General features: G+C 48.7%; 1 protein-coding gene and 1 pseudogene across 1 annotated transcript in view; one reads left to right on the forward strand and one right to left on the reverse strand.

Annotated features, from left to right (window-relative positions):
- The window catches only part of LOC119951774 (zinc finger protein 229-like), a 711,453-nt gene that overhangs the window by 224,158 nt on the left and 472,247 nt on the right, over positions 1–15,048 (reverse strand). The gene's annotated exons all lie outside the window — the stretch shown is intronic.
- On the forward strand, positions 11,932–13,463 carry LOC119951823 (annotated as a pseudogene).

The following is a 15,048-nucleotide window of genomic DNA, read 5'->3' on the forward strand; positions in this document are numbered from 1 at the left end:
GCGCCTGCGCACTGCAACCCGGAGACGACACCCGGAACACGTGATTCCTATTGGTTGATTGAGGCAGGGCGCCATTGTGATGTCACAAAGCGGAAGTTGGATGAAATCTCCCCCTGTCTCCAACATCTGTGAGTAAAACACTGTCTTTTCTCCCGATTTCCATTTCTTTTCTCATTCTCACCTTCAATTGGTCACTTGCAGCAACTGAAGGGAAAGGAAGTGAATCCAGGGAGGGTGCAGACTCTGCAAAGCTTGACCCAGGTCTCTCTCTCTCTCTTAAAGACGTTGACATCCTTTGCTCCCTCAGCTTGACACATTTATTTGTCTGGCTTAAATGATGGCCTCTTTCCCAATGTTCACAATTAAAGGGCTGGTTTGCCCAAGAGATGGCTGACATTTAAGGGGACTACAAATAATATCGTCCCGCAATATGCCTGGTGTTATAAATTGCAGATTTTTTGATTATTGATAGTTGTGTAATCAAGTATATTTATTATTATTTCCAGTTGTGCAATATAGTTCTGTCACTATGTTATACATTTCAAGTCATCAGTTCCCTCAGAGGGTTGTTAGTCTCTGGATTTCTCTTACACAGGGACCAGTGGAGTCAGGGAGTCACTGAATATATTCACGGATGAGTTGGACAGATTTTTATTTTGTTATGGTTTTTTAACCATTTTTTAAATAATGAATGGAACAGAGTAACAGGAAAATTGGTGGGAAATGGGCACAGAAGAGAACAAGAGATATTGCCGCATAAATACAAGGAACACATTGCAGAATTAATTTGTACCAGGATATTTTAGGGCTCAGAGACACTATGTGAAATGCTAGATCAATTGAACAACCAGCTAACAGGTTAACACAGTGAGTGGGGAAAGAGGGTAAGATTATACAAAAACAGATTATACAATGCACACCCCAAAATATTACAAAATAGACTAACAGCATAATCGAATTAAAATGAAGAACACAACATAGATGACATAGAATTCCGATAGTGCAGAAGGCCATTCACCCCTCAGGTGTGCACTGAGCCTCAGAAAAAGCCCTTCACTGAGACCCATTCCCCACCCTATCCCCGTAACCTCATGCATCGATCATGGCCAACCCGCCTAACCTACATATCTTTGGATATTAGGGGCAATTTAGCATGACCAATCCACTTTAGCTACACATCTTTGGACTGTGGGAGAAATTCGGATCACCCGGAGGAAACATGGAGAATGTGCAAACGCCACACAGACAGCCGCTCAAGGAATCAAACCTGGGTCCCTGGCAGCAGTGCTAAATACTGTACCCCACTCCCAGCCTAAGTTGAATTTAATTTACTGATGGAAAGCCCAGGAGGAGTGAGTCTGCCGGACAAAGTCAAAAATGGCCCACAGAGATGGGATGGACTCCCGCTTTCCCTGGCGGGAGGGTGCAGATGATCAAGGTGAATGTACTGCCCAGGATCCTCTTTCTATTTGGATCCTGACCGATCTACATCCGTAAGGCCTTTTTCCATTCAATAGATAAGATGATTATGGCGTGTGTGTGTCAGCGTCATGGGGAATGCATACAACAATCAAACCCACGCTCTCACCCCCTTGCCAGAGTCATAATTACATTCAGTCACCTCCTGATGTTACTGGAGAGCCAACTCCCCTTCACAAAACCCGTTTGATCCTCAGAAACCATCACCGGCGCACACCCCTCCTACCTACACGGCAACACTTTCACCGGGGCCTTCATGTCCGTGTTTAACAGCGAAATGGGCCTGTAGGACCCACACTCTGGTGGATACTTCTTTTCTGAGATCAATGTCTGCACCAACGTAGCCGACAGATCTCCCTCTTCCACCCCCTCACTAAACACACACAACAACTGGGGAGGGGCAACTCCGTCATAAACTGCTTAGAAAATTCCACCGGAAAGCCATCGCCTACCCTGCCTTCATCCTACCAATACACTCCATTACCTCCCTTAACCCCAATGGCTGCTCCAGTGCCGGCCTCTACCCCTCCTCCAACTTCAGGAAATCCATCCCATCCAGGAACTGCCCACACCCGCCACCTCCCCCACCGACTCGGCCCTATACAGCCCCTGGTAGAAGGCCTTCAACACCTCATTTATCCTTTTGGGTCCAATACCACCTCCCCCTTCGCCGCCTTCACCTGCAGAATTTCCCTTGATGCTGCCTGATACTGCAGCTGGTGGACCAGCCTATGCCTTGCCTTCTCCCCATGCTCACACTGCAGCCCCCTCACCCTCTGCAGCTGCCCACCGCCCTACCCATCGTCAGTTGGTCAAACTGCCCCTGCAACGTCTTCCTTTCTGCCAACAATTCCTTTGTGGGGTCCACCTCCACTACCTCATCCAGTAACCACCGGTGCTCCTCTCTTCTCAGCCTCTCCCTGTCGGCTTTAAATGAAGTGATTTCTCCCCGGATACCGGCCTCCCACAACATGGCATCCGACACCTCCCTGTTTAGGCTGAGCTCAGCTTAGTTCTTAATCGCTCCTCTCGCCTTCCCACAGAATTTCTTATCAGCCAAAAGCCGAGAATTCATCCTCCACCCCGGTCTCTGCACCTGTCCCGATCAAAGCCTCACACCTAACCAGTGCGGTGATGGTCTGAGATCATGATTCCAGTCCGACCATCGCCATCAGCACCGACCGGATCACTACAAAAAAATCAATCCTGGAATACACCCTATACACATGCGAGAAGAAGGAATATTCCCTCTCTCCCGGGTTCACGAACGTCCACTGATACACCATCCCCATCCTTTCCAGAACCTTCAGAGCTCTTTCATCATTCTCGACCTTCCCATCGACTTAGGGCCCGACCTCCATGACACAATTAAAATCCACTCCCATGATCAGCTGCTGAGAATCCAGGTCCGGAATCGCTCCCAGTAACTTCTTTACAAAACCAATATCATCCCAAATGGGCGCATACACATTTACCAACACCACCGCCGTCCCCTCTCACGCCCCACTCACCGTCACAAACCTCCCCCCAGGTCCAACACCTTTCTAATTGGAAACACCCAGGATTCACATCCAGCTTGAGAAAACATGGCAGCCGGTCCTCGAAGAACCTAATGGGAGCCTCACCCTCCACACCTTCTGGCAGGCCGACAACTCGGATGTTCTTTCTCTGACCCCGGTTCTCCAAATCCTCCAGGACCTCCGTCACGTCACTCGGCCGGTTTCCAAGAATTGAATTCTTGCCTCCGCCGAGGAGGCATCTTGCTCAACGTTCAGGATTCTTTCCTCCGGATCATTGAGCCTCTTCATGGTGTTTTACAGCTCGGCCTCATGAGCTCACAGATATTGAGTCAGCTCACTCAGCCTCAGGTCAATAACACAGAGAATGTCGGCAGTCATCATTTTCACCGCCTCCGAGAGAGCCCCGGAGAGCGGGGAGTCGAGAGACTTCCTGAGGGTCAGGCCGCCATGTTGAAAAGGTGGCTCCATTTCCACTGAATCCGCCTGCACTCTTAGCGATGGATGTTTTGACGTTTTTCAGCATAATCCCACCAAACCCAATCCCGAAGCCTTCCAGGGACACGACAACAAATATTAATTGAAGGATGAGGTAGATGAGTGCCGGACAATCAGGATAAATGACGGATTCTATGCGAATGGCACCAGAACCTGCGGAAAAGCAGCTACTCCCCCACCCACCTTGCGTGGATCCCCCCAGACAGATTTCTGATTGATGAGGGAGTCGAGGGTTCTGGGGAACAGGCAGGAAAATGGAGATGAGGGAGGGATTTCTTCACACGAGGATGTGGAGGCTTTGGAATTCTTAGAATGTTAGAATTCCTACAGTGCAGAAGGAGGCCATTCGGCCCATCGAGCCTGCATGGATCCATATCCCACCCTATCCCTGCAGCCCCACATTCTAACCTGCACATCCCTGGACACTAGAGGGCAATTTAGCACAGCCAATCCACTTACCCCGTACATCTGGGAGAACCCAGAGCACCCGGAGGAAACCCATGCAGACACGGGGAGAACGTACAAACTCCACACAGACATTGACCCAAGGCTGGAATTAAACCCAGGACCCTGGCATTGCGAGGCCGCAGTACTAACCACTGTGCTACCGTGCTTCCCCAATTCTCTACCCCAGAGGATTGTGGGGCCTCGGTCATCAAATATTTTCAAGACAGAGATTGACAGGTTTCTAGATATTGAAGATATCGGGGGATAGTGTGGGAAAATGGTGCTGAGGTAAATCGGACAATGATCTCAATGAATGGTTGAGCAGGCTCGATGGGCCAAATGGCCGACTGCAACTCCGATTTGTTATAGTCTCTGTTCCCAGGAGTGAGAATGGAGGGAGAGTGTGTGGGATGGAGATTCACAGCTTTTGGGGAATGAGAGAGGAAAGAATGTTCCAGAGAAACTAGAATTGGCTGTTTATGAATTTCGATCCTGTACTGACAGTGATGATTCCTTTTCAGGAGATTAGAAGAGGAGGAATTACAGACAGAAATCGCAAATGTCACATCTGGGATCTGTCAGAGTCACTCGATTCCTTGGGACCTGAATATCATCGGCCTTTGAATCTAGAAGGAGAAATGTTTGCCGGATCTGTCAGCATCAAAACATTTTAACCATCAGTGTGACTGGAAAAGCACCGAGACACACACACCCGAGTGAGAGTGTTCCAGAGCACTGACTGTGGAAAGAGCTTTAACCAGTTACACAGCCTGAAAAAACATCACACCATTCACAGCGGGGAGGGACCGTACACGTGTTCTGTGTGTGGACAAAGCCTCAACTGATTGTCCAACCTGGAGAGACACGAGGAGACCCAAAATTTGGAGAAACCATGGAAATGTGGGAAGAGATACAGTTTCCCATCAAGGCTCGAAGCTCATCGACACATCACACTGGGGAGAGGCCGTTCACCTGCTCTCAGTGTGGGAAGGGATTCGTTCAGTTATCCAACCTGAAGTCACATCAGCAAATTCACACTGGGGAGAAGCCATCCACCTGCCCTCAGTGTGGGAAGGGATTCACTCAGTTATCCAGCCTACGGAAACACCAGCGCATTCACACTGGGGAGAAGCCATTCACCTGCTCTCAGTGTGGGAAGGAATTCGGAGATTCGTCCAACCTGCGGACACACCAGCGAGTTCACTTGGGGGAGAAGCCGTTCACCTGCACTGAGTGTGGGAAGGGATTCTGTGTTTCATCACAGCTGCTGAGACACCAGCGAGTTCACACTGGGGAAAGGCCGTTCACCTGCTCTCAGTGTGGGAAGGGATTCACTCGGTCATCCTATCTGTTGAAACACCAGGGAGTTCACAAGTGATGAGAGTGGTTGGATTCTGCTGTTATTGCTGCTGTTAATCACATCCAGGACTGAACCATCTTCATTCTAACAGTGAGTGAAGTTGGAGGGTTTCTTTCTGCTGGACTGGCCCGTTTCACTGGGTTTGCTTCCAGTGGGCTGATGCTCTGTGAGCCTGGGAGAGAACATATCCACTGAAATGATCCACAGAAGCTGAAGAAGGACATTTAATTTATTACTGGATAGTAAAGAGCATTTATCCCCCCACTACAGACAGATATAACATAAATACAGAAAGAACTGGAAAAACGCAGCAGGTCTGGCAGCATCTGTGGAGAGAGAAACAGAGTTAATGTTTCACGTCTAATGTAACTCTACTTCTGAACTAAAGAGAGGGAGAAATGTGATGGGTTTAATGCTGGTGAGAAAGGGGGACGGTCAGACAGAACAAAAGGGAAAGTCAGTGACTTTTCTAGTCAGCAATAACCATGAGAGTAATGGAAGGCGATAGAGGTAAAAGGATTAAATAAGAACTCATTAAGAATAATTAACTATAATCATATTAAGGATATTAGGGGCTGGTTTAGCACAGGGCTAAATCGCTGGCTTTGAAAGCAGACCAAGGCAGGCCAGCAGCACGGTTCAATTCCTGTACCAGCATCCCTGAACAGGTGCCGGAATGTGGCGAATAGGGGCTTTTCACAGTAACTTCATTTGAAGCCTATTTGTGACAATAAGTGATTTTCATTCATATCATTTCAGCATTACTTGAGTGTAACAATAGCTGGGAATCCACTAAGGGTTAATCCAGATCATACACTTTAATTTCTTAAGTTTCACATCTGCAAGGTCAGTGACGTCAACTAGCTAAAAGGCCCCATTGTATCGTAAGAACTGGTGTTGCTATCCTAAGAACGATTAGTCCAATTTCTATGGTAACAGCCAGTCTAGGGTGATAATGTCTCAATGAAAACTGTGTTTTTCAATTAATGTTAGATGCAGGTGTGGATATTTTGCAAAATTGGCAAGCGATGGAATCGGAAATTTGCATTGATACATTTAAATGCAAATATCTCTTAAATTGAGGGACAGACATTTTGGCTGAATTGAGGAAATTATAAATTAGTTAAAGCCAATCAGAAGTAAAAAGAAGGCGAGACATTAAGATAATAATCTCCTTAAAAATCACTTACCGAGATGGAAAAACTCATCCTGGGATCACCCCATCTATATTTCTGAAACCTATTTCCTTTGCTGCTTGCTTCTGCTAATCACCATCTTTCTTTTGTTTAAATTACTTAGTTATTTTATCCTGTGTATTATGATTTGAAGAATTACCATGATCTGCAATTGAATGAAAACTCACTACTGTATTCGCTAAAGATAATCAATCTGACTAGCTTGCTACAGGGCTAGTTGGAAACTTTCTAAATTTTGTATTGAAAATAAGTTTACCAGTGGCACAGCTGACAAATAAAGTACAAGGGGACTTTGCCAAAAAGCACAGACTTGATCTCTGTTATTTGAGAACTGAGAAGGAATAACTGATATCCAGGGTTCCATTTGTCAGGGATTGGTTAGAGGGAGGGTGAGATTAAATGTGAAAAAATGTCCTGGAACAAAAGGCAAAGGGAGAGGTAATGGTTGTGGTAAAGAAACAAAGCATTGGTCCAGAGTAAGTGTTAATGGCAGAATAAAGGACAGCTCTGTCTGGAAGCAAAAAACATGAAGACAAGATGCAGACAGGCACTCGGCAAAAAACCAAATCAAAATGGAGGAGAGAGTTCAGGGTGTGAAGTTGTTGATCTCAATGTTGAGCCCAGAAGGCTGTAAAGTGCCTCATGGGAAGATGAGGGGCTGTTGGTCCAGCTTGTGTTGGGCTTCTCCGGAACATTGCAGCAGGCCGAGGACAGGAATGTGAGGCTGGGGGACTCAGTGACGTATTTAGGAGAGGGGGACACACGGGTTCTAAATATAGGTTTGAGGCACAGCGGCCGCTGACGGGAACTTCCAAACCCACCAACCTGACTGGGGAAGATACAAACCCACCGGAAATACCCAGGAAGGAATAAAACAAGAAAGGTGCGATTACTCTTCAGATTCCGAGGTGTCGCAGGGTTCGGTAAGTAACAAGGTGGTGAGGGCGGCTCTCCCTCTCCCCTGCCGACTATGTTGCTGATGGCGACGATATTGGCCGTATTGTGGTGGCCGGATTAGAGAAACATCATCAAACCTTGGCGGTGGGATTGAAGAAATCGGTCGAGGAGGCCCCGGCTCATATCTCTGCAAAATGGGAAAATCTGAGTAAAATCCTGGAAACACGGGGTGCCACAGAGAAAAGCTGGGAACAGCCTCTCCGACTATACTGATCGGATCGTAACAGCCTCTCCGACCATACTGATCAGATCGTAACAGCCTCTCCGACTATACTGATCGGATCATAACAGCCTCTCCGACCATACTGATCGGATCGTAACAGCCTCTCTGACCATACTGATCGGATCGTAACAGCCTCTCCGACCATACTGATCGGATCGTAACAGCCTCTCCGACCATACTGATCGGATCATAACAGCCTCTCCGACCATACTGATCGGATCGTAACAGCCTCTCTGACCATACTGATCGGATCGTAACAGCCTCTCCGACCATACTGATCGGATCATAACAGCCTCTCCGACCATACTGATCGGATCGTAACAGCCTCTCTGACCATACTGATCGGATCGTAACAGCCTCTCCGACCATACTGATCGGATCGTAACAGCCTCTCTGACCATACTGATCGGATCGTAACAGCCTCTCCGACCATACTGATCGGATCGTAACAGCCTCTCCGACTGTACTGATCGGATCGTAACAGCCTCTCCGACCATACTGATCGGATCGTAACAGCCTCTCCGACCATACTGATCGGATCGTAACAGCCTCTCCGACCGTACTGATCGGATCGTAACAGCCTCTCCGACCATACTGATCGGATCGTAACAGCCTCTCCGACCATACTGATCGGATCGTAACAGCCTCTCCGACCATACTGATCGGATCGTAACAGCCTCTCCGACCATACTGATCGCATCGTAACAGCCTCTCCGACCACACTGATCGGATCGTAACAGCCTCTCCGACCACACTGATCGGATCGTAACAGCCTCTCCGACCACACTGATCGGATCGTAACAGCCTCTCCGACCATACTGATCGGATCGTAACAGCCTCTCCGACCGTACTGATCGCATCGTAACAGCCTCTCCGACCGTACTGATCGCATCGTAACAGCCTCTCCGACCGTACTGATCGGATCATAACAGCCTCTCCGACCATACTGATCGGATCGTAACAGCCTCTCCAACCACACTGATCGGATCATAACAGCCTCTCCGACCATACTGATCGGATCGTAACAGCCTCTCCGACCACACTGATCACATCGTAACAGCCTCTCCGATCGTACTGATCGGATCGTAACAGCCTCTCCGACCATACTGATCGGACCGTAACAGCCTCTCCGACCATACTGATCGGATCGTAACAGCCTCTCCGACCATACTGATCGGACCGTAACAGCCTCTGCGACCGTACTGATCGGATCGTAACAGCCTCTCCGACCATACTGATCGCATCGTAACAGCCTCTCCGACCATACTGATCGGATCATAACAGCCTCTCCGACCGTACTGATCGGATCGTAACAGCCTCTCCGACCACACAGATCGGATCGTAACAGCCTCTCCGACCACACTGATCGGATCATAACAGCCTCTCCGACCATACTGATCGCATCGTAACAGCCTCTCCGACCATACTGATCGGATCATAACAGCCTCTCCGACCACACTGATCGGATCGTAACAGCCTCTCCGACCACACAGATCGGATCGTAACAGCCTCTCCGACCACACTGATCGGATCATAACAGCCTCTCCGACCACACTGATCGGATCGTAACAGCCTCTCCGACCGTACTGATTGGATCACATCAATAGAAACCAGGCTGACGTACAAAAGTCTAACAGGATTAGACAGGGTAGATTCAGAAAGAATGTTCTCGATGGTGGGGGAGTCCAGAACTGGAGGTCATAATTTGAGGATAAGGGATGGTAAACCTTTTAGGACTGAGGCGAGGGGAAATTTCTTCACCCAGAGACTGGTGAATCTTTGCAATTCACTATCACAGAAAATAGTTGAGGCCAAAACGTTGTGTAATTTCAAGAAGTAATTAGATACAGTTCTTGGGGCTGAAGGGATCAATGGATATGGAGGGAAGGCTCAGGGTATTCACAGAATTATAGAATTTACAGTGCGGAAGGAGGCTATTCGGCCCATCGAGTCTGCACTGGCCCTTGGTAAGAGCACCCCACTTAAGCCCACACCTCCAACCTATCCCTGTAACCCCACCCTCTATCTTCTCTTGCAGACCCACTATTCTGACATTCTTCCACCTGGACCGGTTTTCCTGGTCCTCCACTTTCCCTCTTAGGCTCCCTTGGGCCGTCACCAACCTCCTCACCTCCGTTTCCAGAGCTTCGACCCTGTCGTTCTGGTCCGAGGCAGCTTTCTCCAACTCCAGGATTGTTTTCTCCTGTGCCTCCACCTTCCTTCCCAGGCCTTTGATGGTTCGCTGCATTGGGTTTGTCGCCTCCGACATCACCTTCATCATCGTGTGGAGCTCCATCCTGATCACCTCCTTCATGGCATTTAGCTCTCTTTCCAGCACCATTCTCCATTAGTCCCCCTGCATGTGTGTGGGTGGGGGTGGGGGGGGGGGGGGGGTCGCTGCGTCCTGCTCCGCTGTTCGGTTCGCCGGCTTTTCCCCCTCCTGGTTCGCCTGAACCTCCGCCTCGCCTCGTGTGGCCTCCTGTCTGTGCACCCGCAGTTCCTGCCCCTTTCCTTTGCTGCTGCTCCTAATATCTCGCCATCCCCTCTGTTTGTTGCTCCCAGGCATGTTCCTTCCTTGCGTCTTTCACCCTTGGATGGATTTTGGTGGGCTTTTTAAGCCAGAATTCCCGATAAATTGCCTCTGTGGGGTTTGTTTGGGTGGAGAGCCACCTGATGTGTGTCCGCTGAGCAGATCGCCACCACCAGAAGTCTTGCCCCTATTTAACTTGATAATCAGCCATGATCATAATGAATGGTGGAGCAGCTCGAAGGGCTGAATGGCCTCCTCCTGCTTCTATTTTCTATGTATGTTTTATGTATTCAGCCCACCCAAAGTATGTCTCCCATCAAGGCGCCAATCTGGAAAAATCCTCCCACACAGGACATCAACGCAAATTCCACCTGGGCAAATGAATGGGAATCATTGGACTTGACAAACAAGGACCTGGTCTCAAACCCAACCCAACAGCTGCCTGCTTTCAACCTTCCCAGGAAAGAGTGGTCCACACTTAACAGGTTCAGGACCGGCCAGGGCCCCTGCCTGACCAACCTCCACAGATGGGGCATTAGTACCAGCTCACCTCACAGAAGAATGTCCAATCCGCAGACACAGCGGAGGCCTATCCGCACTCAACACAGCAGGACCAGAAGAAACTGCTCGGCTGGGGGACTTTGCATTCGCTAAATAAAATACTGGACCAAAGCTCCTTGTGATGAAGACAATTCCTTCAGACTGATCAGCATCACCTTCAGCCTCAGAATTCTCTCTGCCATGTGTCACTTTGATGACCCTGGTTTTCCACTTTGGGCAGTTCATCACAATGATATTTTCAGTCGGACCTGAAACTGCTGTTAATTGTTCCCCAGTCATTCCTGGGGTTCATTCACCTATTAGTGCTGTTCCAATTCTGACTATTGATTGATATCTAGATCTGCTAAAGATACTTTCACCCTAATTCACAATCTGTCCAAGTCCAAATATGCATCATAGATATCCAATAGATCATCTTTCTTGTAAACCTCATCAACGAAACCCTAATGGAAAATCCAAACTTTAATCAGGATCCAACTGACCGGCGACCAGCTCCCAGAATACTTTGCTTCTGATTTTCCCTTTGTTAGGAAGTGAGAATACCGAGGCCGGACCTTGTTTCCTCCTTGGTGGGGACGTAACCCTTGTCCACATCTCCACTTCATTCTTCCACTGGTCGTATGGCTCAGACTCCGAGAACATCGGCGAGTAATCAGACCCTGACAATTTCCACTCGCTTCAGTTATTTCCCACAAAAACTACTGGGATTGTAAGATTCTGTCTGAAATGTTATTTTCCAACCTTCACCATATGATAAGGGTTGTGTATTACCATAATATAATCCTGAGAGTCTTTTGGTGAAGGAAGAAACTGGAACCAATCTGTACTTGGTATAGATTTATTCACAGAGTGAAACATTACAGGTAGATACCTCCTGACCCCACTCCACTCCATGTCAGAAAGGAGGGGAATTAATTTAAACAGCCCTGATTTCTCCTCTCACTACTGGTCTGTAAACAGAATGGAGGTTTTGATTCCTGATCTCCCCCTTTATAAGTGGTGGTGTATTTTCCTTCACCTTTCAGTTTGGTGTGAGCTCGAACTTCCATTAAGAATCCAGCCTCCGGCGTTGCCCTGGTGACGGGCCGGTGGGCGGGACTAGGCCTCCTCCCGCACCGCCCGCTCCGGACTCTGAGCCGCACCGACTGTCCGGTGAGCCGGGCCGCCTGCAGCTGCCGCACGGAGCCCTGGACACCCCGGTGTTTATGCCGGTGGGAACCCAGGGAACCCTGAAGGGAATCGCCGTCCCGCAGCTGGAGGCGCTGGGCTGCCAAATCTGCCTGGGCAACACCTACCACCTGGGCATGAGGCTGGATGATGTTGTCAGCAGTACAGTGACTGGGCCGAGGGTGGAGGAAGCCATGTTCAGGTCTGTTCGCTGGTTGGATCGCTGCATTGCAGCAAACATGAATCCCGGGCAGCAGAGTCTATTTGCCATTATCCAGGGGGGTCTGGATGCTGAACTGCGGAAGAAATGTCTGACAGATGATTAAACGTGACGTCTCTGGTTTTGCCATCGGAGGATTGAGTGGCGGGGAGGAGAAGGATCATTTCTGGAGAATGGTGAAGCTGAGCACAGAGTACCTCCCACCCGAGAAACCACGTTACCTAATGGGAGTCGGGTATGCGACAGATCTGGTGGTGTGTGTGGCTCTGGGCTGTGACATGTTTGACTGTGTATTTCCCACACGCACAGCGCAGTTTGGATCTGCACTCGTTCCCTGGGGATCTTTGCAGTTGAAGCACAGGCAATATGCCAAGGATTTCGGGCCCATCGATGAGGATTGTGAATGCCCGACTTGTAAGAGGTACACTCGAGCATATCTCCACGCTCTGTTCAGGAGTGACACTGCCGCCCTCCATCACATCACCATCCACAACATTGCCTACCAGCTGAACCTGATGCGCTTTATTCGTGAGAGTATTCAGCAGGAGAAATTCCCCAGCGTTCGTTCAGCAGTTCATGAAGCGGATGTATGGGAGTGTAGAACAGTACCCACGCTGGGCAGTTGAAGCATTAAGCACTGTCAATATTAAACTGGAATAAACACTGTCACCAGGAATGGGTTATGTGCTTCAAGATCTGTTGCTGGGTGAAGATGCGGAACCCGGCCACAGCATCAGTGAACGAGGCAGCTCCCATCATGTGGCTCTGATCTCTCCCACTGTTACTCTCACCCCTGTTGTGTTGCTGAATGTGTAATTTGTTACAAAAATAAAAGTGATTTAAAAAAAAAAAGAAATGCTTCCTTGATAAACAATGTACAACACAAGTGACAACAATCTCCGGTTACTCGTCACAGGATCTATCCGGGAATGTGCCGATCCTGGCCAGGCTGCCTGGTGTTCAGGCTGGAGAGGGAATTTTGTTGTAGGTTAGTTGGATGCAATTCCTGGAGTAAAAATGTGAGTTGCTGATCCTGCCCTCGTCCAGCCTTCCTCAGAACCTGCCTCGTCTCTGCCCGGTGTGAACAATCGGTTCCACCCCAATTGGGTGAGGTGCTGAGGAATTGACTGAAGGTTTGTTAGCTGAAGGACAGTGATAGCAAGCAGCAAAATCGTGTTGGTTTGACATTGGTAAGGACGAGGGGTTCACACACTCCATCGCAAAGGGTCACAGCTACACCTCCGCTTCTCTTCCTGTCAGCTCAGCCGTGGCACACCAACCCCACCTCACAAACCCAGAAGCTGCCCACACTTACCGCAGCTGGAGCTTCAGGACTGAGGACCACTGAGATATCTAACTGTAGGGAGTATAATGGCTGAGCCAACACCGTGTACGACCCTGGAGAGCTACCTCAGCAGATGTCCAGAGGGAACGCAGCTGTGTACCTCAGCCAGCGAGCAGCTGGGGTGCTGACAACACGGACTGGAAATACCACAGGACGACCATGGGTTTATCAACCATTGTCGACCAGGCTTTGACTGTAATTCTGCGCGGCTCCACTAGATGGTGCAGTTGGCACCTTACAATATGAGATTACTCCACTAGATGGTGCAGTTGGCACCCTACAATATGAGATTACTCCACTAGATGGTGCAGTTGGCACCCTGCAATCTGAGATTACTCCACTAGATGGTGCAGTTGGCACCCTGCAGTCTGAGATTGCTCCACTAGATGGTGCAGTTGGCACCCTGCAATCTGAGATTACTCCACTAGATGGTGCAGTTGGCACCCTGCAGTCTGAGATTACTCCACTAGATGGTGCAGTTGGCACCCTGCAATCTGAGATTACTCCACTAGATGGTGCAGTTGGCACCCTGCAATCTGAGATTACTCCACTAGATGGTGCAGTTGGCACCCTGCAATCTGAGATTATTCCACTAGATGGTGCAGTTGGCACCCTGCATCCTGAGATTACTCCACTAGATGGTGCAGTTGGCACCCTGCAGTCTGAGATTACTCCACTAGATGGTGCAGTTGGCACCCTGCAGTCTGAGATTACTCCACTAGATGGTGCAGTTGGCACCCTGCAATCTGAGATTACTCCACTAGATGGTGCAGTTGGCACCCTGCTGTATGAGATTACTCCACTAGATGGTGGAGTTGGCACCCTGCAGTCTGAGATTACTCCACTAGATGGCGCAGTTGGCACCCTGCAATCTGAGATTACTCCACTAGATGGTGCAGTTGGCACCCTGCAGTCTGAGATTACTCCACTAGATGGTGCAGTTGGCACCCTGCAATCTGAGATTACTCCACAAGATGCTGCAGTTGGCACCCTGCAATCTGAGATTACTCCACTAGATGGTGCAGTTGGCACCCTGCAGTCTGAGATTACTCCACTAGATGGTGCAGTTGGCACCCTGCAGTCTGAGATTACTCCACTAGATGGTACAGTTGGCTGGGTTTAGCCAATCCTGGTTTCTACAGTAACCAATAGGCTCAAAACAAATATTAAAAGTATTTTGGAGAGAAAAAGATATTTACACTAGAGGTGTGAAATTGATATATTACTGGTCAACAGGAATAATTATTGACCAACTTTGTCAGCAAACTTCCGACAGTCGAGTATATATTTTTAATTCTATTCCCATTGCTGGATTCAGCAACAGACTGGGTATTTGTTCATCTATTCACACAGACTGGGTATTTGCTGAACTCTTATTCTATGTATAATCAATGACTCATTTCTTCTCTCGTCATTAGCAGTTGTATTAAGAAGTTTGTGAAAATAAAAGAAAAAATCTCCTTCCAGAAATCATCTGGGAGATTTGCTAAAACTTTTTTTAAAATCCAGTCTCAGGGTGGACTCAATCTCTATTTGGTGTGGATTTGT

The sequence above is a fragment of the Scyliorhinus canicula genome, chromosome 17 (assembly GCF_902713615.1).
Source record: "Scyliorhinus canicula chromosome 17, sScyCan1.1, whole genome shotgun sequence".
NCBI lineage: Eukaryota > Metazoa > Chordata > Chondrichthyes > Carcharhiniformes > Scyliorhinidae > Scyliorhinus > Scyliorhinus canicula.